General features: G+C 39.1%; 1 protein-coding gene across 1 annotated transcript in view; it reads right to left on the reverse strand.

Annotated features, from left to right (window-relative positions):
- Positions 1–15,262, reverse strand: part of DLG2 (discs large MAGUK scaffold protein 2) — a 1,096,363-nt gene that overhangs the window by 814,721 nt on the left and 266,380 nt on the right. The window lies entirely within an intron of this gene.

Below are 15,262 nucleotides of genomic sequence, written 5' to 3' on the forward strand. Positions count from 1 at the left end.
ACAGATGTCCTCTTCTCACTTCAATATTCCCCTGAGTCACATGCAGTGAAGATCAGATAAATTCAGAGAATGTCTTCAGTCGAAATATCTTATAAAATGCAAATTACTGCTATAATCTGATGATATTTCACAAGCTAACTGACTTTAGCACTGCTTTCTCTGTAACTGTTTATAAAAGCTAAAAATCTCTGGCAATCTTTCTGGCTATTGGGCTGTCCATAAACATTTTGTTATTATATCTATATGCAAAATTATTCTCAGTGTAGTACACAGGGTCAATATCTCTTTTGCGTGGAGGACAAGACTGAATGAGACATGCATGCTGACAGCAGAATATCAATTGACTAGAGCCGTATTTATCTGAGAGGAAAATTTTCAGTTCCCCTAATACTTTATTTAAATAGTTTTAGAAATAGCACTCCCCTTGACCCTAAGAAGTTATAGCATGCCCCATTTCACACATTAACCAAAAATAATATCAAATCTCTTAGGAAAACAAAGCCAGAGTCTACTGTCAATCATAATACAAGTAACCTTTTAATTCCAACAGGGTCATAAAGATCTACAGTCCTATAAAATATGAGAATCTGGCCCAAAGAATAAATAAAATCAGAGTAAAATATGATATACACTGAGTGAAAATCTACCTCTACTAAAGCCAATACTAAAAAACCATCTTATTAATAAGTATTTTATTGATGTTTTTTTAAGGTATAGAATAAATGTTAATGCATATGCCACGATAGTGAGTTTATATGTAAACCTCAGTTATAAAGAGTTGGTCCTTCCTGGTATTCTTTTGGTAGATTATCAGTTCTACTTTAGCTATTCTACAAAAGAGAATAATACAGTCTGAGAGTATCTTTTTCTATCCCCTGATCATCACCACATTCAAAGTGGAATCCATGTATTGAAATGTGCTTTACGAGGTGTTTGTGAATGTTTGTCCAGTCGCAATGACTGGGACATTGGATACAGTGTAGGGGCATCATGCAATTATCAGATAGCATTCTGAACTAAAGAATACCATCATGTGAACAATTTCATATAAGTTCACAGTTCTTGGGTACCTTTAATCCAAGTGTGCTTTCCTGTTTTGGTTCCCTCACGGAGTTTTCTCCCATAAACGCTGCAGAAATGATGGAAAGTATATAACCTAGTAGTGATTGCTCAGAAGGTCAGGAAGTTTGGTCCTGATCTAGATGACAGAAATATCATGTGGGTCTCTAGTGAAAGTATATTTGAAGGGCAGGTGGGCAGGAGACATTCCCTCTTGTATTTATCAATCAGAATGGAGGAAAGGCCACTAAGAGTTGTTTGTTAGTGACTCAGCAAGATAAGTCAAACTGGACTATAAAAAGATTTTTCTGATATCACTAGGAGGAGGATAGGAGGATCTGTTGTGAGAGGTGACTCATGTCTAGAAAATAGAAGAATGCATTTGGGTTAGTCTTTTGTGAGCTGGAGAGATGCAATACAGCTGTTGATTTTTTTTTTTTTTAATATGAGTGTAAAGAGAGAGAAATAAGTGAAATAAATAAATAAAATAAACATACACCATAGGAAGGGCTTTTTTCCATCCTCCACCAAACCAACACAGGAATGTAGCTCATCTCCCCACCTTTGATGGCTCTTGGTCCTTCACAAAACCTGTGATGTAATAATGTAATGAGAATTAAATTTAATGGCTGACAGAGTGTGTTTATGTGTATGCATAAGTTTGTCCTTTTTAATGATAAGAATGTATCTCTCTAAATATTGGTTCAGAAATCTGCTTATTAATGGATGCTGCTGCTGTATACAATGCTCTTGAAAAACAAGCCAAACCACAAAATACACTAAATGGGCAGATGATTGCTGCCTGCTGATTTCAGTGGAGTTCTGGCCAGGAAGTCAGGCTAGATGACAGCCCAGGTCTTCTGGCCCAAATCCAGATGTATATTTTTGCTAATCAACACACAAAAAAAGCACAAGACTGGAACAATCTGGAAAAGCTTGCAACTCTACAGTTGTTACTGCCTGTAACAGAAAGCTGTCATTTCATACTCTTGCTTTGCATTGTTCTCTGCTTCTTGCCCTATGTTTTCTATAAATAGTGGAATTTCATGCCAATTTATCAGATGGATTTTTGTAAGAGATACAGAAATTCCGAAGATATAACTGAAGCTGTTAAAACTCAAAATTAAGCTATGCAATGCTCAGAAATGTTGGCCAGCTGATACAATTAAAACTTTTAAACATTCCTCAGTACTTCTGATACATTAGTTTTCTCTGTTGTTTGACAGCCTTCTGCACTGAAATAGTTTGTTGAATATTTTAGAATCAACATCATAGTACCACCACTTCAGTGAAAGAATTGTGAAATGCAGCTTCAGTGGGTTTCTCTAAGTGGCAGTGTCCCGGTGTAATTTTGAACAGCCGTGTCTACGGCAACATGTTCCTATTATTGTGGATCTCACATATCTACCATCATCTCTGAATTTTTTTTTTAGCTAATTAACGCAGAATTCAATGCTAATTGTTAAAATCAGAACGAAAATTGAAGTTTATGCATAAAGCAACTTCTGCCTACATATTGCCCTACAGAGCCTGAATAGGTAAAACCTTTTTTGCATTAATAGAACTGGGAAACATGTAAGACCAAAACAGATCACAATTTACTTTTCATTTCCTGGCTTCTGCTACTACAAGGAAGATTCACATATTCATTATTTAATTATTGCATAGCAAACAGTGTAAATTAGAATGTTATTTCTCTATACTAGAAGACAAAGTGGTAGCAGTCAGAGCCTGCAGGATTGAGTCAGGGCTCTCAGGATCTCTCTTTGAGCTTAGCAGGCGTGGTTTACCAGGTCTACCCCTCATTTTACTCATCTGAAAACTGGTATTTATGGTATCATTCTCACTAGCCACTCTCAAAATATCAATGTTCTTATTACAACTCTCAGTCCTTGCTGCTCTGCAACTGCACTGCAACTGCATCTTACCTTTCAGTAAGGACACGTTTCAGTCTGCAAAGCTTTGGGTGACAAGTATAAGTCATAGCAGTTAATGTTTTCAAGTCATTTTTAGAGACTGATCTGAAACATTTGATTTCCTTAATCTGAGCAAACACATCTCCATCCTCATTGAATCTTTGTGCTCTACCTCCTACAGTGTGCAGCTTTGTGCTCTACCACCTACAGCATTTCCCAAAGTATTTTTCCCTATGTGAATGCATTTATTTGTGCCTTCCTTCTTCCTTATCACAAGCAGCATGCTTGATTTCAAGAATGGAACTTGATCTTTCTCACAACCCTCCCAGAACATATTGTAGACATCTCCGGGCTGACACCCCATATTTCTAGAAAAAAAATGATCAAGCATTTAGCACTGGTATATTCTTAGTAAAACACCAAAATCAATGAGATGTCATTTATTAATATTTCTCTGGACTTTCCACTAGAATATACCATTAACATACTCATGTCTCTGTTCAAATAACCTCTAAATTATTGTGTTACTGTCTTCCTGGTTTTACATTCCACTGAGCCACAGTTGCCAAAGGTGGCTATGCAGCACCCAGAGCAGCCTACAACGTCTTCTTGCCTATAAGAAGAATCTTTCATTTCCCTACTCCTTCTTATTTTACCATATCATTTCCAGTTACGCTACAACCTCCACACTAAATAAGTTCAAGGTGAAGGGCATGAGCAGGGAAGGGAATTTATGCCCTCTAGCCAAATTTTCTGAAGAAGCCTTTGACAGTTTTACGCATGAAACAGAATTCAGAGCTGTGTAGGTAACATGTCAGAAGGTCCAGCTGCAGAAATAGGACACAGGAAGAAACTAGCAAAGAAATATTATTTAATTCCAAGAAAAAGAGAAACTGTATATGAAAAATCTTAGTGGAGAAGTAGTTGCTCGCTGCCCTTTGCAGGTCAGGAGTTCACTGTTTTTGGCAACAGCTCGGGGCTCTTAAGACTTAGTTTAACTTCCTGCTTTGCAATAGGCACACACCAGTGTGATAAAGAGCAAGATGGTTAACCTACAAAATCTCAGGTTCTTATATATGAAGATTAGCTCATAAGCACGATTAAGTCTTTTAAACATTGTAGGATTATCAGATGCTACCAAAACAACCACAATAAAAGCAATGTTAAATCAAACCTACCTAATCCCAGCTAATCTGGTACATGGCCTGAACATCTAAAACCCATCTAAATCCTCAAAAAGCCACCCAGTCTGTGAGTTCTGCATGTTCTCCAGGGCTGCTAAAGCCTTTTTGATACCTAAATTAATTTGTATCTTCTCCTGAGGTAGCCTGGAAGTTGTCTTTGTCTTTAAATTAACATACACTTGAAGCATGTATTCTGATAAAATGGTAACTATGTCCAAACTAAAATCCTGTTGCAACTCACCTTTGGGGAGATGATAGACACTTAAACCCTGACTAAATCCTTCCTTGACCTCTGTCTAATTATCTCTAAGAAGCATAAAATCTAGATGAAGTCAAGACTACCATTAGCCTCACAGTAGTGGTGCAGCAGCAAAAATGATGCCATCTTTTCACCTGGGATCCTTGTGTTCGGATCACTCACGTGGGTCCACTTAGATCACTCGCCATCATTTTCAGAGGAGGGCTATATGGTGAGATGTTGAGTGGACAGACTTTTCCTCAGGGTTCCCCATTAGTCACAGTGGAAAAGATAGAGACCTAAGTTAAGCAGACCATATAGGTCTTTGGAGTCTCCTGAGTTCCCTCTGTCTACAGAGAGTGACACGTGCCTGAGTCAGGTAGGTTGTCCTCTGCATGTCCTGAGAGGCCTACCTCACTCCTTGTTCTTGTCATGTATTTAGCTATGGTAGGTAGACTTATCATCCTTTCTGCTTTCAGGCAGGTGCCTAAAATTTTGCTGAGAGTGTGCCCAAGTGAAGCACTGGAATTAGACTGAATGCAACTGGTGGAACCACACTAGGAAGCACTGCTGTATTTATTGATATGGCACAAGCCACACACATCTGTATTACTAAGTCCACAGACTGCAATCCAGATAATGTTTTCAGTTAATAAAATAAAAGTTAATAAACTAAATCCCCCCCCATAGAAACTAGACCAATCTACTTTGCATATAATGCCACCATTGTGGTGTATGACTCCAAGGGAAAAAGGCTCCTTAAGTGTGCAGGGAAGGTTAATCGAAACTGCATCCCATCTCTACATGAGCTTCCTGGAAATGTGTTTCATCCCCTCGCTTTTTTGTAGCATCCATAGCTACAAAAATGGAGGGAGGATTTAAGGAACTCCTTTCCACCAGTAATGCAAAAGCTGAGTCGTCTCTTGATATTCAGTCCATAGCCTGAAATAGCTTAACCTTGAGAGGAAATAGCCAAGATTTATAGATAAAGAAGGTGAAAAGACCAGAAAATAAATGAATCTGTGTATGGGAAAGCCTGAAACCTGATAACCAACCCTGTGATGAACTGCCAAAACGCAGAACTTAGCAGCTGGCTAAAAAAAAAGAGTGGATAGCCATGAAGAATACAGTCTTGAAAGGCAGGAAAGTTAATGGCCACTCCTGCATCAGGCTTGACTAGAGGGAAGTTAAACACTAAAGTAAAACCTAAGCATTGACCAGAGACCATATGCATGTATAGTCATTTGGGAGCATTTTCAGCCTATCATTCTCTCTTCAAAAGCTAAGGCAAAAAAGACTCTCCGTGAATCAGAAAAGGCTGAAATAGTCAGCACCTCAGTTCAGGAACCCAATGGCTGCTAGGTGAAAATAGTAATTTTCAAAAAGGAAAGTCAAACATGGCGTCTCCAACAGCTTCAGGCATCTCTTATATCCTGGAAACCAGAAATGTTCAAATCCCTTTAGTAAAACAACATCCCAAGGATCCAAGTGAATGTCAGGGGAGTGGTCTTTACGTAGATGCTACCCACCTGGGACCTATACTAATTTAGGATATGTACATATTTTTCAAATGCTAGTTGACTTTGTTCTTTGTCCCATCTACTTTTTATTACATGTCAAAACAGAAAAAGCATCATTGTTCATCTTGGTGCTGAATAATCTTTCATGTAATCTTCTTTTCTGGAACTGGGAGTTTTTTAATACAATGTGCATATTGTCTGAAATTAATGTATGCACAGCAGTTTCTCAATGCCATTTAACAGTATTACTCTAGCTCATGCCAGCTGAAGTGTATTTCAGTAGATTTCAGATCAGATTTCGGCAATGTAATCTACTTAGTATTGCTCACGGCAAGTATCTAGAAACTTCAGTAGATGTGAAATATGATGGCCCAGTGTCTTCCAATGCTTAAACAACACAACAGGAATAAATGGAAGGAGTAAAATAATTTTCTTGGGTCACACAACTAGTCCTAAGCTCTCAATTGTCAGTTCTGACTTCGAAGTACTCAATGGTATTGCCTGGGAGCTAGTTACCAGTGAAATGATGTATGCTTGTGGTAGCTGAGAACACCAATTGTCTGTAAATGATTGTTTCAGTGAGCTCCTCAGATAGGCTCCCTGTTTTCAAGCACCTTGTTTCTCAGGTGTTCTGAAGTTGTTCCCAGTACAATAGGGAAGGAAAGTGAAAAGATGCCTCCACATCATCTTTGTGACTTGCTGAACTTATCAATGTCTCAAGGCAGAATTGGTCCAGACATTACAAAAACATATTGGCTACTGTGATATGGTAGCCAAGGGTCTTGATATGTTGGGATTTATGAGGCTGGGCTCAACAAACAACGATGCAGACATGTCAGGGTAAGTAGCCTTGGGATGCCATTTGGTGTAAGTACTCTGCCAGCTCTCTATGAGGCCAGGAAACATGTACCTGCCGCGCCTACCACCTTGTAATGCAAGAGAAACTTCATCCTGGACTCTTCTTGTCATAAACTGTCTCCTGTGGATGCATTGCCAACAGTTCCCAGAGGCCAGGCTTGATTGTTCCCCAAAAAAGCCATATACCTAACAACACCTTCCCGCTACAGTTGCAATAGATGCTGTATAAATTAATGAACAAATAAGAAATATAAAATTAAAAAAATAAATAAAATACAAAAATCAAATCATCAAGGTAGAAAGAGATATCAAATGGTAATGTGAAGACTGCAAATAGACCACTTTAATTTCTAAAGCTAATATGACAGCAATTGCAATGATTATAGCTTTAAGCACACACAGAAGTTCCAGGTCAGCTTACAGAATCAACTAACCTCTCTCAAGCGTTAAGCTAGATATGTACTAATGTAAGTTTTGGTGTCATGAGCAATAAAAAGAACAGGTTTCATCCAGGTGACCAATAAAACACACTTCTTGGAAGCAATATCCACCAGTCCGCTGTAAGATAACTGTCGTGGTTCTTAAACTGCCTGGGAAAGGAAATCCACATGGTGAATTTATCCATAATAAAACTATGAGGCAAATCTTGCCTCGGACAGGGAGGAAATAAAGAAAACCATTTCTGTGGTTCAATGTCAAATGACTGCAACAAGATATAAATATCACAGTGGCTTGGTTTTCCTTCGACCCTTAACATACCCTCCTTTATGTATCCTTCTCTCTTTCTTTGGCTACGTATTCCCAGAAGCAGGGGAACCAAATGGCTTGCTCACACTTCAGTTTTATAGGACTGACATTTTCTTCCCACATTCCCAGAAAGAACGTAGTGAGACACCCACCCTCTGGCATGCTGCCTTGCACCCCCTTCCCCACTTGCCGGTGGGAGACAAGGGGATGCAGTCCACAGCAACCAGTCCCCAGGAGAGTGACATTTCTGCACCCATCCCACTCCGTGGGACCCAGCTGTTCTATTTCCCACTCCTTCATGTCACAGAGGCTCACAGAGCTGGGGAGCGGGGGCCCAACCACCCCACTGCCTCCACTCCCATGCGGGATTGAGTGGAGACGGGCAGGGGGATCCCTATTCTCTCCTTTGAAGGAGCCAGTCTTACTCTCAGTCTCACATTCCCACGTATATGTGCTGGGCCCAGCAGTCTGATTTCATAGAAATATTAAGACTGCTTCAGTCAAAATGATCCTCAGGCTTCACACTCCAGTATACATTGATATTGCAGCCTGCACGGTGATGGACTGGTATCTGTTCTAGCTCTAAATAAGCTAGCTGAGATACCAGAATTAGTTAGAACAGCATGGTGTTGTCCATAGGTTAACTTCTTTTCCTCAAGTAGATAAATTAGCCTAAAGCAAACATATCCTTGACTGCAATCTACATGCAGGGCTGGGCCTCCCTGCTCTCCAGCACGCTGTCAGAAAATATTCACTCAGAAACTGAAATGGAATAGTTTTGATCTCTGCAGCTCGTTTCAGCCCTAACATGTCCCATACCAGAGGCAGAAAGTGGCACTAAGAAAATTCAGTATTGGTTGAGTTTTCTCCTACCCCGCAATGACATTTTCGCTTTGGGAGTGTTGATCGATGGCTGGCTGAACATGAGCCAGCAGTGTGCCCAGGTGGCCAAGGCGGCCAACAGCATCTTGGCTTGTATCAGAAATAGTGTGGCCAGCAGGACAAGGGAAGTGATTGTCCCCCTGTACTCTGCACTGGTGAGTAACCGCACCTTGAATACTGTGTTCAGTTTTGGGTCTCTCACTACAAGAAAGACATTGAGGTGCTGAAGTGAGTCCAGAGAAGGGCAACAAAGATGGTAAAGGGTCTGGAGCACAAGTCTTATGAGGAGCAGCTGAGGGACCTGGGGTTGTTTAGTCTGGAGAAAAGAAGGCTCAGGGGAGACCTTATTGCTCTCTACAACTACCTGAAGGGAGGTTGTAGCGAGGTGGGTGTTCGTCTCTCAAGTTGCGCCAGGGGAGGTTTAGACTGGATATCAGGAAAAATTTCTTCACGGAAAGGGTTGTCAAGCAGTGGAACGGGCTGCCCAGGGAAGTAGTGAAGTCACCATCCCTGGAGGTGCTTAAAAGATGAGTAGATGTAGTGTTTAGGGACGTGGTTTAGTGGTGGACTTGGCAGTGTTAGGTTAACAGCTGAACTTGATGATCTTAAAGGTCCTTTTCAACCAAAATGATTCTATTATTCTATGACATTCTCCCTGGGAATCTCCAACCAGCCCAGGCAATTTGCAGCACAGAAAGGCATTAGACTGAAGAAACTGTTCTGCAGCATAATCAAGTGTTTAAACAGACATCGTAAGTAGGCTACAGTGCACATGTGTATAATCCTACAAAAATTAATACGCCTGAAAAATGATTAGGCAAGGTTTAGTCATCGAAAGAATACCATTGTTAAAACTAGGTTTTCCCCACCATTTTTGTAATGGGGCAAAAGTGAACCACAGAATAGGCCCAATATGACAAATGATGTAACATCATTTAAATAACCCAATTATTAGTCTTGTCTCCTTGGTATTACATAGTAGATGGAATTAGAGATCAATTATAAGAATACTACATTTGAAACTCTGACCTAACTCAAGTCCTGTTAAAACTTTACCAAAGTCTACAATGGCATACAACCTCTTCCAAGCAGTGGCACACATTCGTGAGAGCTTCTTGTGAGAAGAACAGCAGCAAATTTGAATCTATTATGGACAGGTAGTAACTTGGTAGCAAATAACTTATTTGATTAATTAGTCTCTTTTACTGAAACTGCCCACACGTTGCTTACATGCTTCTCCAAATTATTTGTTCTACATCAATTACACAATAAATATTTTGTGCCAATAATTGTTTAACCTGCAAAGAATTAGCAGCAGCTTATTGTGAATCTTTTATATTCCAACTTTCAGTTATAGTGGTTAATTCTGACCGAATATCACTTTCTGTTTACAGGCAGGGTAAGTTTAATTTCTATGATCAGCTCCCTAATGTGGAACCCAACAACCTTGGAAAAACTGCTGGATTTCTTAGGGATTCCTACTAGTAAACATGTTTGCTAGAATAACTGGAAAACAAACATGAAAGTGAAAAGTAAACAGCCAGAATCCATGTGGTTTTTTGCCCAGTGAATATTCATAGGCAAAGCAGAGGGTTCATAATACTCTATCTCTTATAAATGTACAATAAAATACTGAATAGAAATCCAGCATTATAATCTACACATTTGAATTTCTTTTCCTGCTTGTTAAACTATTAATTCAAAAAACCCTTTATCTCTCTAAAGAAAGGTGGGTGAGACACCACAGGAGAGAAGGTAGGAGTAAGTCTGTAAAGAAGAGGAAAAATACCAAACTTTAGTCACTGAGAACAGGAGCAGAGAAGATGGGACGTGCAGCAATTAAAGGTGGATAAAACTACCTATGATAATGAACTACATGGCTATTGAGTTTGCATTGGAACAGGGCAAAATGGGAGGGTGGGAATGGCAGTGGTGCCTCTTGCTCCCATCCTGAACATACATCCCTGTTTGAGGAGGCTTTTCTGTTTCCAGCCCTCCAGGAACTATTTGTGTGGGAGAGCAGAATGCCATTCTCCATTACTCACCCCTTCCAATTTACGCAGCACAACCCAGCTCAAATATTCTGCTTGCCCTGTGCACGCTGTTCCCAGGGGAACACAGGGAATCCAAGAAACTCCACGCAAAATCCCAGAGCAAAGAACTGATTTGGATTCTTAAGTTCTGCCATGTAGCCATAGCAAGCCCACAGCTCATAGCTCCCACTGAAACCTCTGCTTAAAATTGAAGGGCTTTTCAAAACAGTTCATGCTACTTTTCAGTGCATGCACGATGCAATTCTCAGTTTGTACTGGTGAGGCAGGAATTGCAGCTAGACAGAGCAGTATGTATGAACTTTGGATGAAGTTTGTGCATCCCTAAAGGGCACTGGCTTGGCAGTTCTCTCTGCGTTGTGTCTTGTCAAAGCCGAACAGAGTGCTTCCTTAGATGCCTCCTCTTGCCCTGCTGTCCTGATGTTCACTGTTCTGTACAATACACTAATTTTCACTTACAATGTTTGTATTATTTTTTTCTAGACCAGGCATTTGCATTTGCTCCCTCACTTTAGAAAGTATCTTTCTTCAACTGTAAGGGATTTTTTTTAAACAGAATTCATAGCAAGTAACTCCATTGAGCTCATAGTTTAAGCTTAAGCTTAGTCCCAAGTCCAACAATGAAGTCCTCTCAGTCATCTATGTTTAAATCATGAAACAAAGGAGCAGTAAGAACACAATCAAACCTCATACAGTAAAAGAAAATATTTTATCCTTAAAATGCATCATCAAGCTATTCAAAACATAAGTAAAACATACCCATGGGTGGGAGCAAAATTCTCCCACCTAAAATATTCATAAATTAATCTATGCCAATACACATAGGAGAAAAAGCTGGTCCATGGGCATTTGAGCTATATATATACTAGAAGAAAAACTTTTAAAAACAAGAAAAGAGCCCAGAGCACTCCAAAAGGGGATACAAGACATCTTTGATCACGTCCCTCATGACTGTCACTTGGGACACGATGTCTCAATGCTAAAATCCTTGCGACCCTGTATCTCAGGCTGCAGTGAGGCTCTTTTAGCTATTGTATGTCATATACTTACCGTTCAAAGCAGATACCGCTCAGCGGTATCTACTTTCTTCAAAAGAGGTGGACAATCACCTCTTCACCTCTCATCATACACCCAATTGTCCTGGCAGTGCTCCTCTGTGTTAAATGGTCATTTTCTAGCAGTAAGCCCATGTATGGGTCTTTTAGTCTTCAAAAGGTTGACAAAATAGTTAACATGCAGGCACAGTAAGAAATTAATAGTGCCCCCAATTTCATCCAATCAGCCTACATACTTGCATTACCTAGGTTTAGTAGTGAGCAGTGGTTGTCAGGGATAGTTAAGTTTCCTGTTGGCAATGACCAAATGCTTTTAAATTGTTAGAGAAATTCCGGTGTTAATGTGCTGCTACCAAATCCCCAGGTTGCCCGTTAACATTTGATGTCCTGCAAATGTCCGAGGGCCATAAAGTGTGCATAGCACTCATCTATTGCAAGTTCAGAAATGGCAGTGAACTCATGGAAGACATCTGTATATATCAAGTTTAAATGTATGAATGCAAGTCAAAAAAAAAAAAAAGTAAATCCTCCAGATGGAGCTGGCCAATGTGTCACATACCACTGGGTATTTGTGAAGTCCTGGCAATTTTTGAAATCAATGCAAAAGAGGTGGATCAGGTGGATATGAAATAGTAACCACCAAAGTAATTTGAAACTCAGCGCCCAGAAATGAAGTTTTTCCGTTTGCAATCCCTAATACACTACACAGGAAAAACTAGAATGTGTATACTTAACGGTATGATGAATGAGAAAAAAAGATACAATCACAAAGCTCATTATTCAAGGCAACACACCTTTATGCCAGATATAAGTCCTTCTTGGGATGGATTCATAATTCTGAACTCTTTCGTAAAGATTCCCACAAACTTCATCCAAGTTCCTTAATTTAGCTCTGGAAACAATGGAGACATCTACTTTTAACCACTTTGAGGAACAGACTTTCTACTCCCCATCCTCTCCAAGTTCCTGAACTGGGTATGGCTAGAGGCACATTGCTGTTTCACCTGAATTTCTACCGTTTTCTTTCCATATTGCCCTATTGGAAACATTACTGAGCTCAACCTAATTTAGAATAGATACCGTGATGGTGTTCACACCTAGTATCTTCTGACTGCCTGTGTTACATTAATAATAACATATTCATTTACTCACTGCTGGCTGACAAAGCTGAAACTTTTAAAGAACTTGTAAACGAAAACAGTAAAAAATTTTGCAAAGCCAATTAATAAATATATTAAACTAAGGAAAAAGCTCATTTATGCACACTAATGATGTCACCAATTTCAGCCTTCAATTTCTTAACAAATATTAATATCAATTAATAATGCATGCCACTTACAGAGTTCTTTTCATCTTGAAAGAGCTTTACAAACATTTACTAATTAAATTGCCTGATCTTTTTCATTGTAATTTTATATATAGATAAAATTGAGGACCAGGGAGGGAAACATCATTAGATGCCTAGGGACTTTAGTACCACAAAGGCAAGAGCAGAAAACTCTTTTTAATTTATGTACAAGCTGCTTCTTCCTCATAAATATTTTTCTTCTTCAGAAAGGCTCCCACCCAGGCCAGATGATCAGCAGAGGACATTCCAGTTGCAATTACATCAAAATCTCTCCAAGGTTGTTCAGGCACATAAGACCGAAATTAACTATCTGGAACTATTTTTATGCCATTTAAGAAACAGCAATCTTCTTTGCCCTGTGACCTCTCTGGGTTTTCTTGTTGGGTTTTTTTTTTTGTTTGTTTGTTTAATGAGGAAGATCTCCTAATTCATCTGAGACATTTTGGCAGCTGGACAAATATCCTGTATGGCTGTAACTATTCAAAATAATCTCCCTTTTTTAGTGGTCCACACTGAAGTATTTTAACTCAACATGCAATCACTCTTGCCTCTTTTTCATATATAGAGTCTAACCTTGCAATGCAACTCTTATAGAGCTAATAAAAACTATAAACAGAGTGCATGAATCCCTGAAGGGATACACAATTTATCATCTAAAATTGTCTTTTTCCCAGTCTTGAGAAAATAGATTATAATTCCTGTATCAGTTAAATACTTAATATAATTGAACAGTTTTACATATAATTGGGCTAGAAAGTTGCTGAAATGCTTATACAACCTCTTAAAGGATCTTTTTTCACTGCCAGATAAAAGATTTTCAGCTGATTTACATATAACAACGATGACACTGTTGGACAGGTTTTATCAAAGATCATTACAGTCACTAAAAATACCACAAAAATTCACATGCTCCATCCTTGTGTGAAGTTGTTAATCAAAACTAGAGATACTAAGATGCATCAGTCTAATGACTATGAAATCTCAAATGTTTTTACACCCTTGGGAATGATTTCTCCAGGTAGGAATGGTTATCTTATGATGTTACCTGAGATGCAGGTACGAATTCTGAAAAAAACTCGTGTGACCTATTTATGGCTATGGTGAGATATACCTTAGCACTGAAATATATAAGTTTGACATACGGGAATGATATGCTCTGGAATATTTTTCAGGATCATTTATTATTTATTTTAATGCACTTTCAATAATTTTATTAGAAATAGTGATACACCTGCATTTTGTGAAAATATAGACATCACATCACAGTTTCATAGAATCAGGGCCTTAGCAAATGACAGACCTAAATTCACAAATCATAATGCTCTCGATGGTTTATTAGTTTCTGCATATTTTTCATATAAACAGATTTACGAACACATTACGTTTTAGTACTGCTATTAAGAAAATACGATTTTTTATAGTGCTAGACACACTTGGAGTCACCCAACTTCCTTTACACATTTATGAGGGTTTCTTAGTTACAATGTACTCATCAATACTAACACCCAAGCCTAGACATTAACAGATGTTTTAATTAAGACGGGAATATTATCCAGGATGATAAATAAATTACCTGTTTTTCCCCAAGAACTCCAGAAGCATTACCATTATCTTGACAACCAATAGTGCTGGTTATTTGCAGTAGTTACTCCAACGACAGGACACAACCCTTTGCTCAGGTGCTGTACAAATAGGTACCAATACGCAATAAAGATACAGTACTTGTCACGGGAAGTTTCCAGTAGTATATAGGAGTCAAATTCAACAAAAGCAAGTAGCACATTATCTTCTTCAACTGCTACAGAAGCAGACCGAGCAAGTGGTTCTGGTAAGTATCTCCCTGGAAAAATGGTATCCTACATGGATATACTACATGGTGTCCCACTGCATCATTGTCATCCAGAACTGCATTAAGGGATGCAGATAAAAGCAAACCTTGATGCAATACAGTACCTGATATCACTGAGTGTCCTGACCTAGAGAAATGAATACATATTACCACAGTAATGACCCAAAAGTTGGCTACTGCGGTTCATATTAAAAAAAACCATCATTTTGAGCAATAATATTGAGGATATAACTAAAATGAATTGTGAATGGGAGAGAGCAACACGCTTAAGTGTCACTGTCAAAGAGTGGGTTACACAAAAGCTGCAGTGAAGGAAAAGGGAACTGCTAAGACATGAAGGAAGAATGTCACTTTTGGATAATGAGAGATTTCAGCTTCCTCTTGCTTTTTCTGTCCGTATCCTGGCATCAGTTTCAGAGCTTTCTGTCTTCTATATCTCCTATATGCTCACATCAGCCTGTGAATGCCATGGTAACATTTCCTCTGAATGCCACTGCATCACTGCCACCCCCAGAAACATTCTCATTCACCATCCTTGACTGTTCAGCCTCCAGA

Source organism: Nyctibius grandis, chromosome 2, assembly GCF_013368605.1.
Source record: "Nyctibius grandis isolate bNycGra1 chromosome 2, bNycGra1.pri, whole genome shotgun sequence".
NCBI lineage: Eukaryota > Metazoa > Chordata > Aves > Nyctibiiformes > Nyctibiidae > Nyctibius > Nyctibius grandis.